The sequence below is a fragment of the Python bivittatus genome, unplaced genomic scaffold (genome assembly GCF_059951505.1).
Source record: "Python bivittatus isolate LINGU-HERP-01145 unplaced genomic scaffold, Pbiv_v1 ctg000020_np1212, whole genome shotgun sequence".
In the NCBI taxonomy this organism is placed as follows: Eukaryota; Metazoa; Chordata; class Lepidosauria; order Squamata; family Pythonidae; genus Python; species Python bivittatus.
Genome location: NW_028277030.1, coordinates 104,583,257 through 104,600,273, shown reverse-complemented (window position 1 = coordinate 104,600,273; position 17,017 = coordinate 104,583,257). Strand labels below are relative to the sequence as shown.

The 17,017-nt window shown below is 38.2% G+C and overlaps 1 protein-coding gene and 1 non-coding gene across 2 annotated transcripts in view; both read left to right on the top strand.

Moving 5' to 3' along the window:
* The window catches only part of ALK (ALK receptor tyrosine kinase), a 632,586-nt gene that overhangs the window by 391,006 nt on the left and 224,563 nt on the right, over positions 1 to 17,017 (top strand). The window lies entirely within an intron of this gene.
* LOC112541518 (U6 spliceosomal RNA) lies at positions 13,868 to 13,971 on the top strand. The gene has a single exon (XR_003085515.1). It is a non-coding gene; the product is annotated as a U6 spliceosomal RNA (small nuclear RNA).

The following is a 17,017-nucleotide window of genomic DNA, read 5'->3' as shown; positions in this document are numbered from 1 at the left end:
GTGCACAGGAATTTAGCTTCACTTATGACATCATGTGTTGTTCATTTATGATGAGGCAGCAACACAAGAGATGAATAGTCTGCGTTTATTAAGATCAATTTGGACTCAGCTCTAACTTGGAACAAAAAGGAGCTTAATATATTTAAATAAACATACCATTACTCCCCATAACAAGGGTAAATACAAGTATATTCTCTGCAGTGATACACCGAAACAATCTTCAATTCAAAACTAGAAGCTCAGCTGGAGAAGGCAACTATCAGATAGCTTGTGAGAACCCAGTGGTCTGGATGACTAATGCTAATTCTGCATAAGCCATGCTAATTGACTTTACTTTCCCAGTTCAGTTCAAAGTGCTGTTTTAAGTTTTAAAATATTTAGCAATTTATGACCAGGTTATTTCAATTAAGCTATTATGATGTTGTTTGGGCCTTTCAAGATTCTATTCTCAGATCTATTATTTAGAATGACCCACTTGGTGGTTCATTGGGTCCTCATATTTCTCTAGATGCATGATTACTGGGTACAACTCTGCCCTTTTTGTGGGTGGTCCCACAACCTTTGGCTGCATGGATTGGACAACCACACTGAGGCACAATGTCTGTATCCCAGTTTTATCAGAGGCAGCCTAGCTACCATTTATGATAGTCTATCAGAAAACAATGGCCATTCCAAAGAAGTTAATTTTGGAAGTCCAAATTAAAAAATTGTTTAAGAAGGAGGGGAAAAAACCAATAAGAGGATAAGAAGTTCAAGAGACAAATTGAGTGATGATGGTATTAAGGAAACACTAAAGTTAGTTTGTGCTTCAGTATGCTTTTTGGAACCCAGTCATTGTCTTAGCAAGTTCTGTGAATCAGGCCATCATGTAAATCTGTACTATGGCTAATTCTATTGGCATAGAATGTTATGTGAACATAGCAGTTCTGGTTTGCTAACACAGCCAATGTGTTACTGTAGCCAATGAGTTAGATTCTCCAAGTTCCCAGCCAGCATGCATGCTGAATATTCTAGAAGTTACAGCCCCAAAACATTGTGGGTTGGAAAACAGTGTTCCATATCGCTCTTCAGCCTCTACTTTTCCCTTACAAATGCAACCTTTCCTTTCCCTATTACTGCCTTTCAGGTCAGAAAAGGGCTTCCTGACCTGTATCTACTATTGAACTTTTAGTGAAGATTTTAGTGGTTCTATTCTTAATGTACTATATTTTAGCATGCAATTTCATCTCATCTCCTGTCCCTTCTTATGCAGTCATTGAAGACCCCATGATAATTTCCCAAGCCAAGAGTTGTAGCCTATGTAGGACTTTCTGTGCAACATTTAATTAAATAAAATGTTCTTGATTTTCTTTAAAAATATATCACACAACGATATATCACACTTTTGTTAATCAAAAGTGACTGAGAAGTAATTGGGGGAGGGGGAGGGCTGTTATTAAGACGTTGCGACTTTTGAGGATTATTAAAAAATGCTTTTAAAAATATTCTTTTCTCCTCGCCAAAAAAAAGAAAAGAAATTGGTCTAATTTTTTTACAAAATATGCATAAAACAAACAAGAATATTCAGCTTTAAAGATGTCCAATAAGCTAGAAGCAGCAGCAAAGACAAAATTATATTAAGACTTTCTTACAACAATTTTTATTTGTTATCTTTCTGGCCTGACATCTCCTCACCCAAACATTCAAAGCTGCTTTTGTTTGCAGCTGAGTTCCATTCAGAGCAAGGAGCAAGCGAATATACAGAATGGAATGATTCTGGAGTGCATCAGAAGCTGTGAAAAGACTTGGCAGAATTCTTTAGTCCAATAGGAATTAGACATCCTATTGTTATTATTTATCTAAGTCATCAAATGTGTCAAGCCAGTGTTTTTAACTGAGTATAATGAGTCAGGATGATACACGGCTGAATGATTGACTTGGGGGTTATACCACCAACATGGCATATTATTCCAGAATTAAACAAAGCAACATGGTTCTTTCAGACTTGAATGGATGGAGAAATCATTGGGGATCATTTCAAGCTCTTACTTTTTTTTTTTTTTTACATTTGTCAGAGGGGTTGTTTGAATTCATTTTAGACAAGTAAGGATGCAAAGCAAATCAAGCATTACTCTCACTGTCTAGCTTAATGTGCTTTGAACAAAGAGTCATTGTTTCCTTAGAAGAAAAATTGGAATATTATCCTTATTTGATTTAGAAATTGGGGAAGGGCCATAGTTCAGTGGCAAGCATATGCTTTATATATCAAAAGTCCCTAATATAATTCTACATTCCATATTTACCCTGAAAAGAAGATGAAAGATCCCTCCCCAAATGATTATCTTTGGAATGGGAGGGTAGCCTTATATGATAATAGAAATGGACGGTGAAGATCTGAGGAGAATGTAGAACCACCTTGCGGCAAATAATAAAAGCAATTAGCTGACACCGAGGACCAAGAAAAAGAGAAACTGCCAAGATTGTTCAAAGCTACCTTGCAAATTAAGCTGCGGCAGCAGCTGTAAGTTTGACTTGCAAATAGAAGGGGAGAAAGCTCTTTGTCCAATATTGTTAGGGTTTCCTCCCTACTTTCCACCATCTTCCTATGGAGTAAGATGGGCTAAACCAATCGCTCCTCACAGAGGAGCATCCTGTGTCACTGAATTCAGTGGGCTCGCCACAGAGTAGTGCATGGATTTATGACTGCTGGATTCAGCCCCTCTTTCTCTCTATTAGCATGTGCAGGCAGATGTGTGAAAGAGATCATCGCTCATGTGAGAGACATCTTTGTGTGTTTCTTTGCTGCTGAGGAAATCATTCGGCGCTAGGAGTGCCCTATTTTAAAGGGAATTAACTTTAATCAGTAAGTATCAATTCAGTAAATATTGGTGGACTTGTTTGTACTGGCTTTCCCTTATTTTGGAGAGTGACTTCTGGCCAGCATGTTTGTGTGTATAGATGTGTATCACACACATATATACATTTGGTAGGAGGAAAAATGTCCAAGACAGTTTTAGGCTGAAGCTGGAATCCCACTTGACAATATAAGGAAACTGAAGAAGGGACAGGATTTGTATCTATGCTGTGAATCTGTTTTGTTTGTTTTTGTTTGTTTTTTTGGTCTAAAATCTTTTTCAGACATTTGTCTTAGATTTGAGATTGTCTTCCTCTCAGATACAGTAAAGACAATAAATCTAGGTAAAGATGGGCAAAACTCCCATCTGAAATTTCAGACTTACAAAGCCGCTAGCCAATGCCGAGATAGACGAACTAATCATCTAATTGGCAGCTTTCTGGGCCTTCTAAATAGCACTTAAGCTTATGGACCTGGACGCAGCTATGGTCTCAGAAGGAGGGAGCACCTGCTGGGTTGTGCCTGGGCTCAGAAGTTAAACAGGGTGGACCTGGTTAGTATTTGAATAGCAAATCTTAGGCTCTGGGGTATCCACAGGTGCCAAAAAAGTCAAGACGGCAGACATTACAGTGCAATCAAAGCTCCACCTAGTTTTTAAATGCACATAAAAATCAGACGGAGCCTTGATTGCACCATCACAGCCACCATCTTGACTTTTTCTTTTTTCTTTACCATACCCTGCAGACAGGCTTGGCTAAGGTTATAGACTAGATTGGAAAGTTTAAAAAAAAAAAATCACCAAAGACAATGGCAAACCATTTTCACAGTATTGCCCCAGTAATTGCATGGCTGCATCTGTATGGACACCAGAAACTGAGCTCAACTTCAGGGCATCTTTACCGTTTTGTGCAGCTATTAATTGTGGTTTAAACTAAGGAACCCAGTTTTGTTCTTCTTTGGGAAATTCCAGGATAAATAGAAATGAAAGGGATAAGGTGAATCTAAGGAAATCTTTTACCAACCCTCATCTGTTGGTAGTCTTCCAGGACCAATAGAAACTGCATTGCATTTTCAGCCCTGTTTTGTTTTAAAATGATGCCTGGGATTACAGTGTGGAGGAAATGCTGTCAATGCTACCTGAGGTTTTGGTACAATCTGAAAATGTCAGCAGTTTGACAATTATATATACTTGCTCTCTTTTTCTGCAGGAGGTCATGCAAATGGGATTTAACCTTTTATTTCATAATGTCACAAGCAGAAAGAATTGTTCCTGAGGATGCCCAGAGGGCTATGTTCTGTTTTGTCCAATTTCTATACAATTTGGCCCAAAACTTTGTACTTCCCATCAAGACATAACACCTGCTTTTAACCCCATTATGGTAGCTTTCTCACTGTTCGAAGCCAGTGCTGTTCTGAACAAAGGATATTAGGCGTTGGCTTTCTTATACAGTCTAATGAGGCAAATAATTGTATTAGATTTTTTTTTTAAAAAAAAATAGAGTATCGAAAGGGTTTGATTGACACTTATGTGTAAAAGGACCAAGAGATTTTTGTGATTTCTTTTGCACTTTGTGACCTCAGGAAAAAATGTGTTTTGCAGAGGAGAACCGTGAACACTGGGTATGATTCTGTATTTATTGACATAGCTGCAATCAGAAACAAATATACTCCATTTGTTTCTGCAATTAAAAAAAAAATCCATACAGGTAATCCTTGGTTTACAACCATTTGTTTAGCAACTGTTCAAAGTTATGATGGCACAAAAAAAGTGACTTACGACTGGTCCTTGCACTTATGACCATCGCAGTATCCCCATAGTCACATGATCAAAATTTGGGTGCTTGGCAACTGGCATGTATTTACGATGGTTGCAACTTCCCAGGGTCACATGATATCCATTTGCAACCTTTCCAGATGGCTTCCGACAAGTAAAATAAATGGGAACCATGTGATTCACTTAATGACCACTGCAAAACATGTAGTAAAATCAGGTGTGGTCACATGATGCCTTGTTTAATGAGTGCACCACTTAACAATGAATTTTCCAGTCCCTGTTGTGGTTGTAAGTTGAAAACTACCTGTAGTTATCTCCTTGCCTTCCTAATTCAGCAACTAGAAACAAAGACATAAGATACCCCCAAATCAATTTGAATTGTCAAAGCCTTATTTCAACTACATGTGATTTGAAATGGACATAATCTATCCATGTCTGTGTGGCTAGCGATTCATTGATGCTGTGAACAGTATTTACACAGCAGATCTCATTGATGAGCAGCAGATCATGTGACTTCAGAAGAAGCCATTGCTGCTCACTTCTGCACCTTTCCAAACAGAATTTAGGCCTCCAATTATGTGCAGAGCCAGAGGTGGGCCCTCCATGGCCTCTGTCCCTTGGCCATGTAAAGATAGACCTTAGCCTTCTTAAAAAGTGGGGTGTCTATAAAGTAGCAAAGGAGATACTGAATGCCTCAGCAATGCACAACCTGAAGCAACAGCCTCTTCAACCACACTCTTTGAGTTCACAATGATTTAAGGTGTCTTTATTCTTTCTTAATTATATGGGATTATTTCAGCTTCCTAGGGATGGAAGGTCAGTATAAATTTTAGGCGGAAAGCAAGGAAGAACTGCCCAGTAAATTCTTCAGTGGGATCTCCAAGGTCTGGATATTTCTTCATTCTGCCAAATTTTACCTGCAACACTTTCTATGAATACTCAAGTCAGAGGAGTCATTTTGAAATGGCAATAGAGACATTTTGTAATACACACACATACACATACATAACATACAAACACAAGCCAGTTTCTTAGAGTCTTCAGCCAGGCCAGGGCAGTTCCAACTGTGCAGATCCCTACTTCTAAATTATTGTTTCTTGTTGTCTTCATGTAACCCCATCATGATATTGAACTCTAATCCTAAAGCTGAGCATGCTTTCCAGTGGGGTTTCTTTTTGGAGCCAGGGAGCTTCTAATGGAGTGGTCAGGCCCAGGCTTTTAAGATGTTGGAAATCAACTGAAGGCTTCCCAACAAGAATTTGAGTAAGCTTTCCTGCACATCAACCCCTCCCCCTATTTCCTATACTGTATGCCTGCAAGTTGAGATCAATTAGACTGAAGTCCAAAATATCCCTGAAAGGCTGTTGATGGTATGTAAGACATTTCCCCTCTGAATGTAGAAGTGACTTTGCATTTAGTAGTGATGCTTTTTCTATCAGGTCCAAATTCGTTTTCAGCTAAGTTTCTTTTATAAGTTTTCTTCACAGGCCATTGAATTTGATTTTGATTGGACATTTGATCTCTATTTGCAGAAGTAATAAGAGTAAGAATTTTATGGTGGCTTTCATGAAACCTTAGGTCTGAAAAAGACATAAGCCTGTCTTCACACTTTTTATTACTTCTTTTTTCTTAATTCAAGTCCAGCTTACAGAACCTTGAAGAAAGTCATCCATCATTTCATCACTAGAAATAGAGCTCATATGTATAGCCTGGTTGAGAAAGCCTATTTGGCTCAGCCCCAATTAAACTGATCTTTTTATTTGCCTTTGAAACTAAAGGGAAGACACAATAAACAAAGGAAGTCTGAATTATTCTAAATGTTATATATTCAATATGCATAGGTCAGGTTAGCATTTAAGGCTAAGCCTTACCATATATATAAATGCAGTCTGAATTTTTTTAAAATCCAATTGACTAATTTCAAAAAGGATCTTTCCTCTTATCTTAGAGAAAAAGATAATGCAAGAGATACCTTGTGTTTCCTACATTGTGTACAGACAAAAAATCTCTAAACACTTACAGTGCTACATTATTGCTAGACCACAGGAAAATGAATGCTTGAATTTGCCCTGCATGCATTTTAGTAAGACAACAACAAAAGGAACAAGAAAATCAATATAAACAGGAGGAAATGCTGAAATAGTGAGTGTTCTTTTAAATGTAAAGCCTGTCAAAATGAATCAGAACTATCGTTGTTTGAGCTTTTTAGTCAACACATGTATTGTCTCCTCCCTAAACAGCTTTGCTTAGGAAAAAATAATATTCAGTTTGGCCTTTCCTTGGAATTGGATTGCTGTCTGGGATGCAGTTAGCATTCACTGACAGCCCTGGGGCAGCTGGCTAAGGTGGTAAGTCCTCTAAATTAGGGGACATGTTTTCTTATATTTTTCTGTCCCCAAGAGCCTCTGGAAGTACAGCTGTAACATGCTGACATCATCAGAGAGGAGCTGACCAACATTTTGGGGCCCTTTTTGAGACATTTTGGATTGGGGCTATTTTAAAAAGTAAAATTATTGTAGGAAACACTGATTTTGGTTATTATCTATTTAAAAATAAGCCTGAATTTTGGTGGTTTGCTCTTGAATGTGGTGCCATGATCTCAAGAGGTTCTGATGCCACAAAGGTGGGACTGGGAACTGTCAGCACAAATGTTCTAGCCTTCCTCTACAGTCTGTCATGCAAGAACTGAATATGTTACTTATGTTACAGGATAGGGAAGAATATAATTCCATTACCAGAGCTAACTAAGCATCAAATGCCAACACAATCAGATTCTGGATGTAGAATGATACAGGCTGGGTGTCCTCTTTCTTTTTACTGGACAAACTCAAAGAGTTGCGTGATCTCAGCAACTGTCACTGTACAGAGGCATCAGGGAAAGCTGTAGAAGTTTGTGTGGATTTGGGAGAAGAGCTGAAAGTGTGCCAATGGCTGAGTGAAATGAGGCAGCAGGGTTGCAACACTGCCAGACTTAGAGCAGTTAGACAATCATTAGCTCTCCCTGCCAGGTTTGGTTTTTTAAAAAAATCTGCTAAAACGATCGATATGACTAGGTCTGGCGAAGTACGTTAGTAACCATGCAATAATTTCTGGTAAAACGGAAGGCTTTTTATATAGGGAGACACTTGGGAGTTTCATAAATTATTTTTGGCAGATGAATTTTAAACACCAGGATTGACAAGTTGGCAGGTGCTGTGAGTTTTCCTTGTGAGCACTTTTTGTGATTAAAACTTCCTCTTTGGAATCTGCTGTTTTCTTCTGCCTTGGGCTCCGTATGATCAGGAACCACTGTTGTGAAGCGAGTTTCCATTTAATCTGGCTTCTGGATAATGGATAACGTATTATGGCCAGTTAGGTTCAGCCTTGGATAAAGCTGTATTTCTTTCACTTATTGTAGGGTCATATAGAAAGAATGCTGCTTTTTAAAGGTTTAAACAGCAGCTATGAGGAGGGGGAACAGGAATATACATTAACATGGGTTCTTTTTAACGTTTTCCTTAACACTTTAGATGCCAGCAAGATGCCCTTACTTTCCCCAACCTGCTATTCAGCTTCCTTTCCAGATGAAATAGCCTTTTGGGAATGGAGTTGATGGGTAACAACTCAGAGATTTACAGTATATTAGCAGAGGGTGGATAGGCATCTGTCAGAGATGCTTTAGTGGATTCTACACTGAGCAGGGGTTGGACCAGATGGCCTCTAGGCTACCTTCCAAGTCTATGATTCTATGGAGTAAATATACCCAACCTCCCACAAGAGGAGCTGTGTAAGGACACTATTTAGATGAACATAAATGCACTGCAGTAACCCTGAACACCAGAAAAAGGAAACAGGCCACCTATACAACATCTTCCAACAAAATGGATACCCACACAACTTTATCAAAAAGTGCTTGACCACTCAACCCACTACAGCACAACCAACACAAGCTATGAAAAGGATAACACTGCCATACATCAGAAACTTCTCAGAAACAACCAACAGATCATTACAACCACATGGCGTTACCATAGCACACAAACCAATTAAAACCCTCCAAAACATCTTAAGTAAACCAAAAGATTACTGAAGCCCAAGAAGAAAAAAACAGGAGTCATCTACAACATACAGTGTAAAGACTGTAACAGCCATTATGTAGGACAGATAGGCAGAAGACTAGCAGAGCGCATCCATGAACACCAACTAGCAGCCAGAAGACATGATGAAAACTCCTTAATCTCACAACACATGGACAGATTTAACCATAGTTTCAACTGGGAAATTGTGAGTATCCTAGACCAAGCTAAATCCAAAATGCTAGGGATTTCCTGGAAGCTTGGCATTCAGACAAACCAGCCATCATTAGACACATAGATATAACCATATTTACACACCATTCAAAAGTGACAATAAAAAAGCTAAGAAGGAAACAAAAGGACCAGAACACATCCTCTCCAGCAGCCTACACCCAGATAAGCAGGAATTAACACCAGGCAAATGATCAAGCAGAAAACAATACTCTAATCGAGGAACTACCAAAAAGAAAACCACATCTCCACCAACACCAGCAGGGCAAGTTGTTGTATATAAACAGGGAGTCAAACCCACATTCACTTGCATTGATCATGTTACCTAGTTGGGTAATGAAAGGTCTGCAAGCAGACAACCAAGCTCAGAGAGCACCAAGGACTCCACAGTTCAACCCTGAGCTACATATATTCTCTTCTATTGGAGTAAATACAGTCAAAGCAGGGGTGGCAGCCCACAGGAACATGGCTGGACCTTCAGTCTTTAAAGAAAAAAAAACTGGCTGTGGTCTTCTGTATGTGATGATGGGTAGACAAGAAGCAGGCTGTGGGCAAGCATGATAGACAGTTTCAATAGCAACTCACTAAGGCGGTCACTAGGTGGCAGCAAAGAGATCCAGAGGGTCTTTGTGAGGAGTCTGATTGGGTAGCCCCAGTACTGGTGGAATCTGCTGGCTCTCCTCCATCTCCAAGGTCCTGCTGTTGTCCTTCCTCACCAAGAGCAGCTTCTGGAACTCAATCTCTTTCATTGATGGCTAAAGTTATGATGGTGGTGGGGCCATTAGAGAGGTTTGCCTTGCCCATAGTGCCCTACTTAGGGAGAAGCCTTTGGAAGAAACACTTCAAACAGCCAAAGTCAATACAGAGGTAGCTTTGATAATGCATTAATAACAGCTTTCCCTAATAGAAGAAACCTCACCCATTCTGTCCTTGACAGAGGAAAGATCAATTCTGGGAGGGTAAGGTCTGTTCTTTTATTCACAGCAAAGCTATTTGTCTTGCTCACACCAATAACAAATGAGATTTTACTATGCTAACTGTTCCACAGCTCACAAACATCTCTGCTTTTCCTTCTTTTCTCTCCTTCCTTTTGTATCTATTCCTCTTTTCTAAAGGTTTTTTTTTTCTTTCTTAGATGAGGGTCATTTGGACAGGATCTGTTATTGTTAAATTTCATTTCTGCAGATAGTATCTTCTTCAGATGCTTTATAACAATTGCATAGTGTTCAGTGGTGCCTTTGCACTAGCAGATGGGGAAATTGGTTTTTTTGCCTCCTATAAATCTTCACACCAAATCCCACCACATCAGTCCATATTTCCAACTTCCAAGAACATCTTTTTTAAGAACCGAAGGGTGTAATGGTTGGGAGAATTATAAAACTATTAAAGTGTCCCAACCAACGTGAGCAGAAACTCATGCAAAATTACTATTTGATAGAGACCTATAAGGTATATTGGCTAATACCTTAATCTGCTTCAGTTTTCTCTGTTGGCCTCTGCCATGATCAAATTCAGAAAGTATGCAGGTTTAAACACACCATCCTATCCATACATTTTTCAGGCATAAAGCAAGTTACCTTCTCCTTTTGATTCAGTTTGCCTTTGCCTGAAGTAGATAATGTAGATTAAACGTTTAGAGCATCTCTGCAATTTGTATCTTTTGTAAAAGCTGCTTTTGCCAAGCTGGGACCATTCTGCTGTGAGATATTGGATACAAGTTTATAGCACGATAAATGATTTTGAGACAACAATAACCACATGTTCTAAGTATGCTTGCCAGTGAAAAACAGACGTGGATTTAAATTTAACCTGCAGAATGTGCTGGGGGATGTCATAATTTATGCACAAAGAAATGTTATCCCTTCTACATACAGGATAAAGCTGTCACACATCAACCCTTCTACTGACAACATTTTCTGGGGCTTCCATTCCCACCACCTCCAACCAATGTACTTGTGGCTAGATAAGTTTTTTTCTTAAAATGTGTAACGGCCATGCCTCCTTGATATAATTTTACTCTGCAGGTATTGTGATCTTCTATTTGCAATTGCTTTATGATTCTCTGCACCTTTGTCTACTTTTTTCCTTACCAGAGAACCCATTAAGGAAAGAAGAGCAGCACAATTTCTATAGAGATATAAATAAGAAAACATATAACTCAGCACAGTGCAACAACTAGATCCAGAGAAGGGGTCTGATATTGGGGTGGAGTGGATAATGAGTTGGGAATGTCTTCTTTCTACAGCTAATTCATATCCCCCATGATATGTTGTTTAAGGAACATTTCTTCCTTTGTTATATTTTGTCTTGTTTTTTATCTCCTATATTTTTCCAACCCTGCCCCATCCCAAACAAAAACATGAAGAAAAAAAGTACAGTGGAAACTGTTCAGTGTAATCCAAAGCAGCTCCCCCACTTACCTCTCCGGTCTAATTTTCAACAGCTCCTTAATTCTTTATTCTTTGCTCTCTCTTGGAACAGCCAAGTTGTCCTAAGCACTACATTCTCTGCAATTATCTAATTAATTAGGGGATTCTAGCTGTTCTAGTTGTTTCTTATTTGTGTGATCCTAAGCTAACAAAATGCAAAGATTTAATTTTAGTATCAGCAGCAATAGCCATAGATCGCAAAAGCGGTGAGGAAGGAGCTACTGCTGTTAGTTGGTGGTTCTGCTGAACACTTTTTTAGGCAAAAGTCAAGGAGGTGTGGAGGTATAGAGACATGGGTCAACCTTTTCTCTCATTGAACTGATTGGAAGGAAAGACAGAACCACCGCTGGAGGTAGAGACACCAGACATCACTAGCAGGCAGCAAAGAATTAGAAGTCTCATCTAGAATTTTGCAGTAGGTAGTCCTTCAGGAAGGTTACTCGAAATCATAATGGAAAGGTCTTGTAATAGAGGTTATGAAGAGTGGGTCCTTGATGGTGCAGAATATTCTTCTCCTGCCATAATACTAACAACAGGGTCATCCAATGAAGCCAGATGGTGGGAGATTCAGGACAGAAAAAAGACTGTACCATTTCACACAGTGCACAGTTAAACTGCATCAACAAGATATAAAGAGTACCAGAAAGTTATATGGCTTTAAAAGTGGTTTAGACAAAGTCATAAAGGATAAAACTATCAATGGCTACAAAGCACAATAATTACACTTTACACTAGTATGTATTACTAATTAAATATAATAATAGAGTTACTCTGGAATTATGTACAAATCCAACTGTTTTTGGAATAGGAAGTTCTGGGAAACTCCAGAAAATTGCATTCTTCCTCAAGACTATGCTGACCTGGTTGTTCTAGGGATGCTTCTGAGTTTTTCCAAAGTGAAATCTCTGAAACCAGTAGAGGGGATCATCATGTTCTGGACATAGACCATCTCTGGCCCAATTTGGCAGGAATACCACATTTGGAATACCATGAGCCACTCTGGTTTGGAGCATTAACCTCTGGAAAAATTGCTGGACTGCCTTTGGAACAACCAGATTAGTGTGCTCCAGAGGAGGGTTAGAATGTTGCATCCCCAGAAATGTAGGATTTGCACACCCCTATTATTTTATGATGAAATATAAGAAGGTATGAAGGGTCCTGCTGGACCAGAAAAATACTTCATTTGGCATTCTATTTCAACTAAATATCCACTGAAAGGACATAAAACAGGCCATAAAGGCAATTGCCTTCTTATACATTTATCAGATTTATATCAGCCATTTCTCCAGGTACTCAAAGCTGATTTTGTGGGGATAGCCCATCATTTTACTCCCACAACAGTCACTCTGTGCAGTAGGTTGGGACCAAAGTCTAGCCTTCCCATTAAGAAATGAAAATAATTTAAGAAACAAATAATCCTTTTCTGTCTACTTGAATGGTTAACTATATTTTAAGGGAACATACTCTTGGCTGAGAGTTGTGATGGTCAAAGGTGAACCTTATCAACAAGGATTTTTTTATCACAGTCCATTCAGTCTATTGTAATCCAATTGTTTACTGATTCCACAGGTTAGACTCTAATCCAGATGCTTCCATTTGCTTAACCTTGAATATATAGATAACCTAGTAATCCATTCTGCTGCAACCACACCTGGGAAATCTTAGCATTTGACAATTTTGTTCTTCCGTAGCATTTCATTTTTTTCTTCTTCATAAAGATATTTTCCCCAAAATGTTGTTGTTCTTAAAACGCAAATTTACACCAAGCTGTTCTTTCCCCCTTCTCTAGTAACTTCATTTTGACATAAGCATCACTTGAACTTCTCTGCAAGCATGCCTTGTCTCCATCTGCCCAAGGGAAGGAAATCAACAAAGGATTTGATAATTTGCACTGATGCTTTGTAGGGCATGGGACTCTGCCACTTGAATCATTCTCCCCAACAGGTGACCTCCTTCCTGATAGGATAAGAAATTGTTAATTTTTCTTCCTCAGGGAATGTTTATATTCGTCTCCAGTTGCAGTTGCTGCAGAACCCAAGGCTAGTTCTAGAGAACTTTGAAGTGGCTCTTTTACAATGACTTAAATGATTAGAATAATGAGAGTAAACCAGCTCCAGACAAGGAATTGGACATCTGCTGCTCAATTAGACCTAATTTAGACTGTTTAGACGTGATTTGTGTCATTGACATCCAGTGTAACTCAAAGTTATTTTGCTGTCTCTTAACTTTTGATTTCCAGCTCAAGGGACCCAACACAAATATTATTAGTCAAGCTTGAATAAGGTTATGAAAAAAAAAAGCATATTGCAATCCTTTTAAAAGCTATTAAAATTTAGACTAGTGTTTCCTAATCTATTCTCCAGATGTGTTGGATTTTAGCTTCCAAAATCCCTAGCAGCATGGAGGAGAATTATGAAAATTGAGGTCCAACTTATATGGAGGAAACAAATAAGAAAAATTGAAGAAAAAACCAAGTGACCCCAGTAGGGGTGTCCTAGGAGGTGAAAAAAGTCAAGATGGCACTGACAACAATGTGAGTAAAGCCATGCTCACCTCAGCAGCACTTATACTAAAATTGGAACAATGCAGAGATTAGTATGGCCCCTGCACAGGGATAACTTACAAATTCATGAAGTTCCATAAAAAAAGAAAAAAATAAAGAAAAAAAACCAATGTGATCAAAGCCCACATCTTTTTTGAATGTAGTACATGTATCATGTACATAAAAGAGGGGTGGGGCTTTGATTGCATGGTGTGGCTGCCATCTTGATTTTTTTTACTGCCCTACCACCCCACCTGGACACCCCTGATCTCTAGTATTTTTTAATGAAATCCATACAGGCAGTTGAGTTCATTTACAATAGTAGGACCCTGCTATACTATATGCATCTTCCTTTACTGTCTTCCTTCTTGTTGTTACTGAAAAATAATTCTGTAAATCAGCTTCAGATCTTCCTTTTCTGAATAGAACTTGGACTGGGTGGTGGCATTCCAACAGATTTTCTTGGATGAAGCTGAGTAATTAGAGATCAAAATTCCCCTTTTGGAATGGGAGTAGCCTTTATCACCATAGCAGATGACCAATACTAGAGACTGGGCCTGTCTCAATTCTGCTCTGAGCCTGAATCAGTTTTGGATAACAGGTTTCAAGGAGATAGTTATAAATGTATCGGGAAAGAAAATCTGGGTTTCAAAATCCAATTTCTGTGAGGGTAAGTTAAAAGAGTGCTGTTTAGTTTAGTCTGAAGAATTAGGGGGCAACATAATAGTTGCCTACAAATAGCTGAAAGTTTGTGATGCACAGAAGATGGAAGAGACTTATTTTCTGCTCTTCAGTCTAATATCTCAGTTGCCATAAAACTAACTGATGGAAAATGCAGGGAAGCAGCTTTAAGCCTAATATGAGAAGAAACGTAACAGGGAGATTCCCTTAGACGATGCTTCTGACTAGAAATTTAAGCAGAGGCCTGACAACTACCTGTCTGGGATGTTTTAGCTGCATCCATGCTGCAAATCCTGCATTGGAATAGGGGTGGACCAGACGCTTTCCAAGATTCCAACAAGTCTACATTTGTATTCCAAAGTAAATAAATATAATAAAAATATAAATGTTCCCTTTCAACAGAAGGGTGATGTCTTATATAGTATGCAGTGATTCTCTGAAGTAAAATTCCAATTTAGCGACTGTCTAGGATTCAATGTTTGTACATATGTATGTAGTCCATTAAAAATGTCTGTTTAGACCACTTTGGTTGTCCATTTTACTTTTAAGATGGAATTTAACATTCTCTACCAGACCTAGATCAATGCAGTCCCTCATATTCTAAGTGGTATCTTGATAAATACCTATTTTGGACTTTTAATCATGCTTTCCGCCAGCTTTCTGCAAACTTTAAAGCTTAAAACTGCTTTGTTAATACTTTCTTCATGATTTAGAGCCAAGCAAAAAGACAGGTCATAAACATTCACATTTGTAATATTTATGATGCATCAGTACGATACTGTTTTCAAGTCATTCATATGTTTCTTTACACTCCCTCAGAAAGAAAACACCTTGCAAGTACAGTTTAAATGATAAACATTCTTATTTTTCTGCCAATTAAATCATTTATTAGAACTACAATCAATATTAATTTTACTTTGCAGGGTTAAAAATATGAGAATGCCCCTGAACTAGAGCTATTTTCATGCAGTGTAGCTTGTTAACTACCACTTGCTCCATTTATTTTCTGTTCTCTTGAAGTTCCTACCTACTTTATCTCCTCCCTTTAATTAAACATGGGTAAACATTTTATGAATCTTACCAAATATTGAATTTAATTATTTCCTGTACTGACAGTCATAAACAAATGTGCATGCTGTGTTTAGAGATAATATTGAAAACTTAGCATCAATGCTACTGGAGAAACCACAAAGCCTTCAATAATGTATTTTTATGTATAGGTAGCCATTGTTGAGTAAGTATACACACACAGACGCATACAGTGTAAGATGTTTGGGGGTTTTTTGGACTGTCACATGGGCTGAAAAGCTTAACAAGTTCCAGGACATCAAGAGGGCCCTTGTCTGGCCATGAATTTTGGAGGCATGATAATGTAATAATCTAAAAAGCATAACATTCTAGGTCAAAGTAACTATCAGCGTGTAAATACTGACTGGACATAGTAGGGCTTTTAGAAATAAATGCTTTGGACCTTGCATTTTGTTAAAGCAGCCTGTCCTTTTTAGACTTCTACACAAGTCTTAAAAATTCAGTCACTTTAATCATCCAACTCCTATGACACTTAAAGCAGCCACTTTTTTTTTTTTCTCAAAAAAGTGTGCTGTGCTCACACAAGATTGAAGCAATTCTTCCACACATTTTTGAAGTATGTACAACCCTAGGATGGATTTTGGAATTAAAATAATCAAGTTCTGCTGTTTTAAAATTTTATTGCAACTCTAAAAGCACATGATACTAGATCAATGTGTCTGTGGTCTATTCTTGGTCATGAAAGGAGCTTAGATTGATGGGAAATATGCAGAGACCCACTTAATCTGAAATCTCTGTACTGTTGGATGCAACATATCACATAAACAAGAGGATTGAGTGAAAAGTAATGCCTCTACCTCCATAACTTTAATTTAAATAGGATATTTTAATAAATGAAATAGAACAAAAATATTTGACATGAGCTCTTTCGTTATCTGTAGAAGAAGATGAGTGAGATGACTACAAGCTATACAAGGTTCAGTGAAAAATCCATTTTTTTCCTTTGCAGTTCTTAGGACCCCCAATTTGCTGAATATCAGAGATGTTTAAATTAAAATTATGTGAAAACTGTAGTTTGAACTTGTACAGCAGGTGGCTGCACCCAGCTCACCTTTGTTGATTCCAAAAAGCTAAACAGTCAATTTTCCTTAGTCCTTGAAGGGAGACCACACAACTACACTTAGGAAGTCAAGAAAGCATCCTGGAAAAGAACAGTGGCAAACCTCTTCCATGTTCATGTCATGAAAACTACATGGACATGTTCATGAAGTCACAAGGAGTCAAGCTTGATTTTAGAGAAAAGGAAAGACATATTGTAAGCCCACAACTTGTCTTATTACAGTTTAAAAAAAACAAACCAACCAACAAACCTTGCACTTTCTGTATATATGATATAGCACTGCATACTTAGCATCAACTCCACTCATCTTATGTCATCAATCT